General features: G+C 34.2%; 1 long non-coding RNA gene across 3 annotated transcripts; it reads left to right on the top strand.

Annotated features, from left to right (window-relative positions):
• LOC107629744 lies at positions 1,687-6,517 on the top strand. 3 transcript variants are annotated; one of them, XR_002358876.1, is made up of 8 exons: positions 1,687-2,749; positions 3,269-3,420; positions 4,032-4,355; positions 4,692-4,763; positions 4,930-5,010; positions 5,107-5,163; positions 5,581-5,639; positions 5,952-6,517. It is a non-coding gene; the product is annotated as an uncharacterized LOC107629744 (long non-coding RNA). The 3 variants fall into 3 exon arrangements; XR_001618032.2 differs by having other exon boundaries at positions 4,930-5,016; positions 5,107-5,168; XR_001618031.2 differs by having other exon boundaries at positions 1,691-2,749; positions 4,930-5,016.

Below are 9,685 nucleotides of genomic sequence, written 5' to 3'. Positions count from 1 at the left end.
AATATAAATTATATATTATATATTTTATGTGTAAAATTCTGTAAATGTGAGTATAATAAATTATTATTTGCTAAGTATTAGCTTAAAATAATAATGTTTGGAAGTCCTGTAATCTTACTGTTTTAATTTTTCTTTTAACATTTATCTATTTAATGAAGTGTGTATAAATTTTGATAAATATAAATATAAATTATATATTTTATGTGTAAAATTCTGTAAATGTGAGTATAATAAATTATTATTTGCTAAGTATTAGCTTAAAATAATAATGTTTGGAAGTCCTGTAATCTTACTGTTTTAATTTTTCTTTTAACATTTATCTTTTCATTATTTAATGAAGTTATAGTCTTCACGTTATTTTATTTATTCATCTCTCCACGCTTAAATTTAAAGTATATCTTAAAAAACACATACACTTTTTTGGTATACAAACTGCATTATTCTACAACTTATTAATTATAAATTTCTGTCTAAATCAGTAATTCTATTCAGAGTATACTACATTAACAATCCTCCTTTTAAATTAAAAAAAAGTATAAAAAAAAAAGAAAAAAGAAAAGGTAAAGGACGAAAGATAGGCTTGAGCTACGTAGTTTTGATTTGGGTAGGTCGTAACTGAATGAATCAACTACATGAAATTTTATCTCTTTTATGGGCCAAAACAAAACTTCTTTAAGAAGACCCAGAAACAAAATTCGTCCAAAAATATCAAATATAAAAACAAAAAGTAATTACCAAAAATAAAAGTCAAGAATTTATGTGGTTACAGAAGACAGAAGTCAAGAAAAAGATAGGTGGTACAAGTTAAGGCTATCACAATAGGAAGTACTACCACACTAAGACTATTATAAGAAGGAAAAAGAATAGAATCTTAAAATTGTGGAATAGGAATGGTGAAAAAGAGAAAACTATTACCCAACACACCATTGACTTTTTTAATTAAGGTGCTGTATAAGGAGAAAAAAACAATTATCAACAAGTATCCCTCCCCCCGGGTCCTCCTCTAGCCGAAGAGAACAGAAGGAATATGAATGGCTTCCAACTTTAGAGAAAACTAAAGGTGCATTTTTTAGAAAAGGAGACCACTTCGATAAAGACACTAAAAATGTCTTTTTTTTAAAGACGTTTACATGTGTCATGATATTATTGGACATCTTTATTAAACCAGTTAATTTATTTTTTAATAAACCAGAACAAAATCAGTTTATTATAGCAACAATAATAAATTCAATTGTTTGCACTATAATTATTAGACCAGATTTGGTCCGACCGATTTACACAATCTAAATCGAATCATGTTTAATTTTTTTAATAAAAAGATAAATATATCCCTAATTTTCGTTTTAAAAAACAAAAAAAACCCATGATTCAATGAATTATGTAAATTGGTCGGTTCGACCGGATCTGATAACAATTGGATTTATTGTTATTGTTATAAAAAAATCGATTTTATTCTAGTTTGTTAAGAAATTAAAAAATAATCGGTTCATTAATACGTCCAATAATAATGCGACACATAAGTGTCTTTACAAAAAGACGTTTTACGCATCTTTATGGGAGCATCCTCCTTTTAGAATTGGTTCTCTTAAAGCACTTGGAAAATGTGGCTTCCCAACAAGCTTTTACACAGATACTTGAAACTGTATCAAGTCTAAAATGTTCCCTCCATAGTAGATATTTGCTCAAATTACATAAAGAAGATGAATAACACGTTGATTACGCTTATTTCAAATATTCCCACGTCAGAGTTCATAACTCAATTCAAACCCATTTTTCTTTGCAACGTGAGTGACAAAGGGTTGTCTAAAATTGTGATTGAGAAAATTAAACCTGGGCTGGCTAATAAAATTGCTACATAGCAATCTAATTTTATTACAGGATGAAATATCTCCAATAATATATTAATAGTTAACGAGATAACTTATCACTAACACAAAAATAGAAGATAGCTGCGGATAACTAGCAGCTGTTTTTACAACCGCAGCTATCTAGTGGTTTTCCAGCAGTTTTAGTGGTGAAAGTTGGAAGAATAGCTATTTAATAAAGTTTTGCCATGAATTTTTTAGAACCGAAGCTAATTTAGCTTTTTTTCGGCAATATTTCAATCTTCCTCTTTCAAAAAACACAACACTCGGCAACAGCATAAAAAAGAAAGAGAGAAATCTAAAGAGAAAAGAGGGAAAAATGAAGAAGAAGAGAGAAGGGAGGAAGGAACCGGGCTGGCGCAGCTGGGTTCGCCGCCGCCGTCGCGTTGCCGTGCCGTCGGAAAGCCAAAACCGCAAGAGAAAGAACCGCGAAGAGAGAAGGAGATCGCATCAGCTCACCGCGAAGCCAGCGCCGTCGTCGTCCTCATCGCGGGTCTTCACCATCGCGTCTTGCCACCGCTGCCACCACTAAGCTTGCCGTCGTCGCCACTGAAGCCGAAGAGAGAGAGAGAGAGAGAGAGTTCGCGAAGAGAGGGAGTGTGCACGCTCACGAAGGAGAAGAACGACGAAGAGTGAAGGAGAAGCAGAAGACGATGAACGCAGGCGAGAAGGAGGAGGTCCGTTCTCGCACCGTCCTGCTCTGCTGCCGCCGCTGCCGTCGATTGGGGTCAAGGCCGTCGTCGTAGCATCCTGTTCCCGTTGCCATTAGGGTTTGCTGCTGCTGCCACTGATAGAGCTGCCGCTGGGAGGAGCCAAATAGGGAGAGGAGCTCGCCATCGCACACCCGCCACCAGTTACAACCGTCGCCGAAACCAGGACAAATGGTAACTCTGCTTCTTCCTTTTTTGAAACTGTTCTGCTTCTATTTTGTTCCACTATTCTCCTAACTTTCTTTCTAAGTTCATTTCTTTGATGTATTCTTACTCTCTCCTTCTTGATGCTATAGTTGTCCCTTCCGAAGATTATCACCATGTTCCCTATTTTTTTTTTCAATTCAATTCACTTCCATTTTAGATTGAAGATTTTGCCTTCAATTCAATTAACTATTATGTTATTGAGATATGTTCCAATAGAATACGGATTTTGTTTCTATAATTTGGAAGTTTCATTTAGCATTGTGTGGCAATTTCATCCTTGTCATGGGATGAACTTAGATTATTCTGTGATTGAAGCTCTCTATCTTAGCACTTGTGTGATTTTGCTATGCCATTATTGAAATTTCCAATTCTGTTAATTATTGAAGTCAATTTTTATTGTTGTTTTTCATTAAAATTACATTCAGCTTTGGTAGTTATAGCGCTGAAAGAAGCACCCTTTTGGAATATGGACAATATTTTTTGCAGGCAGAGCAAGAGCTTTGAAATCTAGTAAGAGCAATAGCAAGAGCAAGAGCCACTCTTCTATATATCAATCTTGCATTGCCTTATCGTGCGTTGCTACCTCCAAACTTCCAAATCCAGAACAAAAACATTACTGCTCTTATTATTCTTTCCAGGTAATCGCAGCTGATCTTGTTATTCTTCCTCTCCAGTATGCCTTTATCTTTATTGTTTGTTATCTCTCTGTGTTCACGGCTGAAATTAATTTCTTCTTTCCTGTTTAGCATTCTCTCTATCACTCTTGCTTTTTTTTATTACTCTCTTTTGGTGTTTATGATTTCCATTAAGGGGTTTTATTCTGCTTTTTTTGTGGGTTGTTTTTTTTGGATTCTCTATTTCTTTGAAATTTTAGCACTTCAACTATGATCATTCATTGATTTTTAGCTGAATGCTCTCAATTTTTACTGGTCATTTGTCTGCATTCATCCACTTGTTATTGTGTGCAATATTCTCTTCATTGCATGTGTTTACTGTTTTATTATTAGAGTTCTATACAAATCTGTGATCTTTATTATGCACCTAGAACCTAGAATTTTGGAATACCCTCTTGTTGTGAGGCACTGAGGCTTTCTTTTTGTTTTGCATCTGTCTAGTCCCTGCTCGTGTTCTAATATCTTATAATTAGTATGCTATCAATACTAAACAAAAAATATATTGGTTGCCTTTCTTTTCCCACCAAAAGACCTATTATATTTTGTTCTCTCTCATTCTCTTTTGTGCTTATCAGGAAAAATATGATAAACAATATGAACACTCAGAGGAGTTCTAGAAAGAGCTCAAAATCAAGGTTCGTGAACTATTAACTGAACAAGAATGGAGAAGAAGAAAAATGCAAATGAGAGTATGCTCTAACTTAAGAAGAAAGGGGGTATTAATGACTAGTCGAACTATCTTGTGGTTATTACTGGCGGATGGAACATTATCAATATGGCATTTGCAGTTTGTGGGAGTACACAAACATTGTCATGAATTTTCTCTCTGGATCCAGTGAGTTAAATGGAAGTAAAAGTTTTGCCTGGCTTCAATACTTTGATGTTATTATCACTGGCAGGTCATATTCTTTTTCAAGGATCTATATTCTTTTATGCTATCTGCTACATGATGCTTTGATTGTCTTTGAGTGTGTTTTATGTTGTCCTAGTTTAGACTCTTAAAATGTTTAATTTATAAGTACTTATTGCATAGTTGTTGAGGATTTGAATGTACTACTTCTTATTATTTCTACTACTATTTTAGTTTATGATATATTTTGGGGTTGAAATTTTATTTTAAAGAATTGTAACAGGTTAGATTGTATCACAATGAGATTCTTGTTTTTTTTTTTTTTGGGAAGAAAGGTTAAAGGTTTGAACAATTTCTAATACATTGACATTTTTGTATGACATAGATCTTCAAGTATTTACATTCCCTTGATGTTGAAGATTTCAAAGATATGAAGTTGGGCTACTCAATCACCTTTGTAAGATTCTTCTCTCATTTTTCCCTATTTTTTTATATCTATTTTGTTTTTAATGATAGGATCAGTTTTTCTATTTTCTCTCAATTTTGATTATTTTCTGTCTTGATTCTAATAATGAAAAAATTATAACATTTTCACAATTTTAAAGAGAATCCTTATTTTAAAGGTACCAAGTTGACTAAAACTTTCATTCTTTGAGGAGGAGGGAACCTCAAAGATTACTAGAACTACCATCAAGTGAAAAGAGGTCATGGTACATGCTTATAACTGTATTCTTTTGACTTCTTTCGCTTTTTCTTTTTCTGCAGTGATGGTTATAACATTTTTTTTTTTAATTTTGAAGGGTGTTGTTAATGGAGTTAACAATGAGACAAAAGGAAACAAATGCGCACTTGCTGAGGTGAGGTAGTTCTCTTACTAAAATGTGACATTTTGTGAGTGAAAAGTTGTGAATATGATTGGTTAGACATTAATGCAACTTACAAGATTTGGAAAACTATATCGTAAAATGCTTGTGATCATTATTAAACTTTGTTTCACATGTGATAAGGTTTGAAGTTATGTATTATGTATATCACCGTGGCTCGACACTTCATATGAGTAAGGTTAAGGGTAAGGGCTTATAGCACCAAGTCCCAAGTTCAGAAGTGAATATTCTAATATGTATTGTTTTCCATCGATTAATACTAATATTAATAACAAATAGTATCCTTGTATCGTGTAGTCAGCCATTTTAAACAAAAATAGTACTTGAATGCATAATTCTTAGTTTATATGAATAAAACATGTTTTATTCTTAGTTTGAATTTCATTTCAGTTACCCCAGACACTGATAAACACATATTGGCAACACAAACAGGTCTTTCGCGAAACCAGGTGGGAGATTATTCCTTTCAAATTCATCATTTTATTTGTTGGTCTTTTTACATATTCAGTTCATTGAATTTGTAATTTACAATGTTCATATGGTAGCTTTTTTGAAAGGGGGTCTATTTCATCATATGATAGCTTTAAACAGTGTCATAAAGTAAATATTTTTATTTTCATATTTTCATCCCATGCAAGGGAATGGGACCAGTCAGTATAAATACTTGTTACTATGTAACGAAAAATGAGTACAAGAAACATTTCTCTTTAGTTTTTACTAACAGAAGATACTCTAAATATGTAACAAACTAATTAATGTAGGTATCGAATTGGTTCATAAATGCTCGAGTCCGAGTGTGAAAGCCATTGGTTGAGAAAATACACATGCTTGAAACAAAAGACACAACAAGTGCTAACAAGAACAACAACAACAATCACCCTAGTACTGAAAATGAGAGAGCTTGTGTTAATGAAGATGGTTCCAGTAGCCAACAACATAGAGTAATAGAGGGGCCTCAAAGCAAGTTCAACATGCATTCTTTGATTCCTGAGAACCAACAACAGTCTCACCAAAGTATGGAACTTGAAATTGAGTCAACAACCAATGAAGAATAATGGAGCCGAGAGAAGAGGTCTAAATTGGAATGTGAGATGAATTCAACAAGCATTATTAAGTAGTTTAGCTAATAACTGCACTATTTTGCTTTGCAGTTAGAACAAGAAAGTATGATAAAAGAGGTTAAAGTATGCTTTTTTTATTCTTTGTCAAAATTTTTATTTTGTCTTAAATTGTGAAATAGCTTCATGAATTTATTCATGTGCATGAACTGGTGATATAATCTTGTTTTTTATTATAAGGGAATGTTATGCTAGCAAGTCATTTACATTCGCTTTGTATGTGATATAATCATGTCGCATTCTTTAAAAAAAAAATCCACATAAATCTGCGGCGGTTTTGGACCACCGCACATTTTTTTTAAATTCCAATGACCAAATAGCGGCGGTTCTGAAACTGCCGCAAAATCAATTATTTGATTTACTGCGATTGTGCCAGCGGTTTCTCAAAACCGCCGCAAAATCAAATCTCCACCCCTAATAGGCAACGCTTGTAGAACCATTGGAATTTCGTTTTGCCAGCGGTTAAAAACCGCAGCAAATTCCTACAGAAACCGCCACTATTCGGCGTGTCTCTTGTAGTGTATATTATGAAAAAGATGAGAGGCAAGAGAAGCTTTATAGCGATTAAACTCGATTTTGAGAAAGCTTATGATAAAATAAAGTAGTCGTTCTTCAACCAATGCTTGGAGGAATTTGGGGTGACTAACAAGCTAAAAGAGCTTATTGTGACCCGTATTTCCTCTGTTTCATACAATCTGTTATGGAACAGAGGAAAAAAAAGAGCATTTTAGTCCCTTAAGGAGTTTGAGGCAAGGTGACCCTTTGTCACTTTATCTCTTTATGATTATGATGGATAAATTATTCTAACTCATAAAAGAGTATGTTGATTCTAATCTATGAAAGTCGATTACAGTGGAAAGGAAGGGGCTGATCATCCCCCACCTTCTCTTCATAGATGATTTTTTAGCGTTTTGCAGAAGCAAATGTAGATCAAATTGCAGTTATTGTAGACGTAATAAAGGAGTTTTGTGAGATGTCTGGCGACTAAAAGTTAGTGTTCAAAAAACGATCATAGTTTTCTCTAATAATGTGAAGGAAGAAGATAGAGAAGCCATAAAAAAATATGTCAGTTGCAGCAAAATCAAAACTTGAGAAAGTATCCAGGAGCTATGATTATTAACCAACGAGGAGGAAAGGAGAAGTTTAAACATGTACTTCATCGTGTGTAGAATAAGTTAAAGAGATGGAAAAGCCAGTACTTATCTCTAGTGGAGAGAATAACGCTTGCTAAGGCTATCCTGAACCCTTTAGCCTACTATAACATGTAACACACTAGACTTCCAAAAAGAATTTATACAGAGATAGAGAAAGCTATACGAAGTTTCATTTGGGGAGATAGCTAAAATAAGAAAAGGATCCAGCAAATTGGATGGGAGACGCTGTGTTAGCTGAAACAGCAAGGAGGTTGGGATTTTGCAAACTCTAAAAGATAAATGAAGTCTTTATCAAAAAAATTCTTTAGATATTAGTTATAGAGCAGGGGGCTCTATGGACACAAGTTATTACACATGACAAGCAAGGATTGTTAGAGGGGTTGGAGAATATAAACAATAACAAAAGTTCTCCCTTCTCGAGGAAACTGCAAAGTGTGTGGACTAAGATAAAATAACACTGTAAGTGAATTATATATAGGTGATGGAAAAATAATCAAATTCTAGGATGACATTTGGCTATTAGAAAAGGAATTACTTAGAAAAAAAAAAGTGTTAGAAGACATCCCAAAAGAAGAGGAGCAGTGCACAATTGGAGATTTTGTGAATACAGATAATCAATGGTAGCTCAATATATTAGAAGCTTTTTTCTCCCAGAATTTAATAGAAGAAATAAGAAAAACAGAGCCTCCACAACCTCATAAAGAAAAATACATTATAGAATGAAAATTTACTCTTAATAGAGATTTTACTATTGCAATCGCATACAATAACTTAAACTATCTAGCAATGTAAAAACAGTAAAATGTGGAAAGCCGTATAGAAATAAAAAAGCTAAAGAGAGTGTGTATCTTTTTGTAGCTTATATATCATGAAAGGTTTATGACAGTTGATAGGAAAGCTAGAATGATGGGTGCCTCCCCCTACTGCCATAGATGGCCCCAGGTGAAAGAAACGATCCTCCATGCATTGTCAGGTGAAAGAAACGATCCTCCATGCATTGTGAGATTGTCCCAATGCATCTAAGATCTAGGCAAGAATTGTAAACCCCAATGCTATTGCTTTCTTCTTTATTATGCCTTTGAAGTTATGAATACAAACTAATATTATCAATGATATGGATAAATGCATATAACATAGTTGGATCATGGATGAACGAGTTTGTGTTTACTTATTACTGACTCTGCTAGAAGTGGCAAAACTAAAGGTTCACAATCTAAATTTTCTCTGCTCGGTGAACCCTATTTTAATCATCAGAAAAAAAAAGCGAAAAAATACAAAAAAATCACATCAAAAAGATAAGTTTTTATAACAAAGAGAATACTAAAGAGAAACTTACATTGGAATTCTCTAAAAAAAGATTGGGTTAATTAAATATGGATGACACCTCACAAGAAGGAACCTTGAGAGCTGGGTGCAGAGGCCTTCTAAGGACCCACCATGGAGAGTGGATTGGGGGTTTCTAGCGAATCTAAGAGGATGTCAGCTGGTGCAAGCAGAGTTGTGGGGTATCTGTTATGGACTTCGTATGGCTTCAGATTTAGGAATGAGAAGAGTGGAGATAGATTTGATGAAGGTCTACGAGGTATTGAAGAAGTACAAAATGAAAAAAAAAAAACTACCACAATAAAGTGCTCAGGGAGATATAAGAACTCCTTCGTAGACCTTGAAAATTTTTATTTACACATACTGGCAGAGAAGTAAACCAGTATGCTCATGGGCTAGCGCACAATAATGTCAAGTATAAAGAGACTTTCTTCTTTTTAGATACTTTTTCCTTAAAACTAGTTTAGTTATTGAGAGATGATGTAAAAAAGGATACTTTTGGTCCAAGAACCTTTTATTTTAGTGTTATTTTCTTTATGGGCCTAGGCTCCTTCAACTTTACAAAAAAATGTCTCTAAAAAATTGTACCAACAGCTCCAAGAATTTTCGCAGGGACCATAGGACTGAGGTGTGGTATCACAACAACCGTAGGAGTTACCAACAGTGGTGTTTGATACTATACAACGAGTCGAACCATAGAAACTTCGCCTACTCAGCAGCATCATCGGCGGAATCACAACACGAGAAGAGGATCAAAGCTCTGAAACCCAGCTACTTTCTACAATGGTAACCGCCGACAGTTAGGGCTGACAATGGGTAGGGTAGGGTAGGTTTGGACTCTACCCTAATCCTACTCGTGGGTTGAAAACTTTCTTAAAACTCTATTCTACCCTATTCAAG

This window comes from Arachis ipaensis, chromosome B03, assembly GCF_000816755.2.
Source record: "Arachis ipaensis cultivar K30076 chromosome B03, Araip1.1, whole genome shotgun sequence".
In the NCBI taxonomy this organism is placed as follows: Eukaryota; Viridiplantae; Streptophyta; class Magnoliopsida; order Fabales; family Fabaceae; genus Arachis; species Arachis ipaensis.
This window is presented reverse-complemented; position numbering and strand designations above follow the sequence as displayed.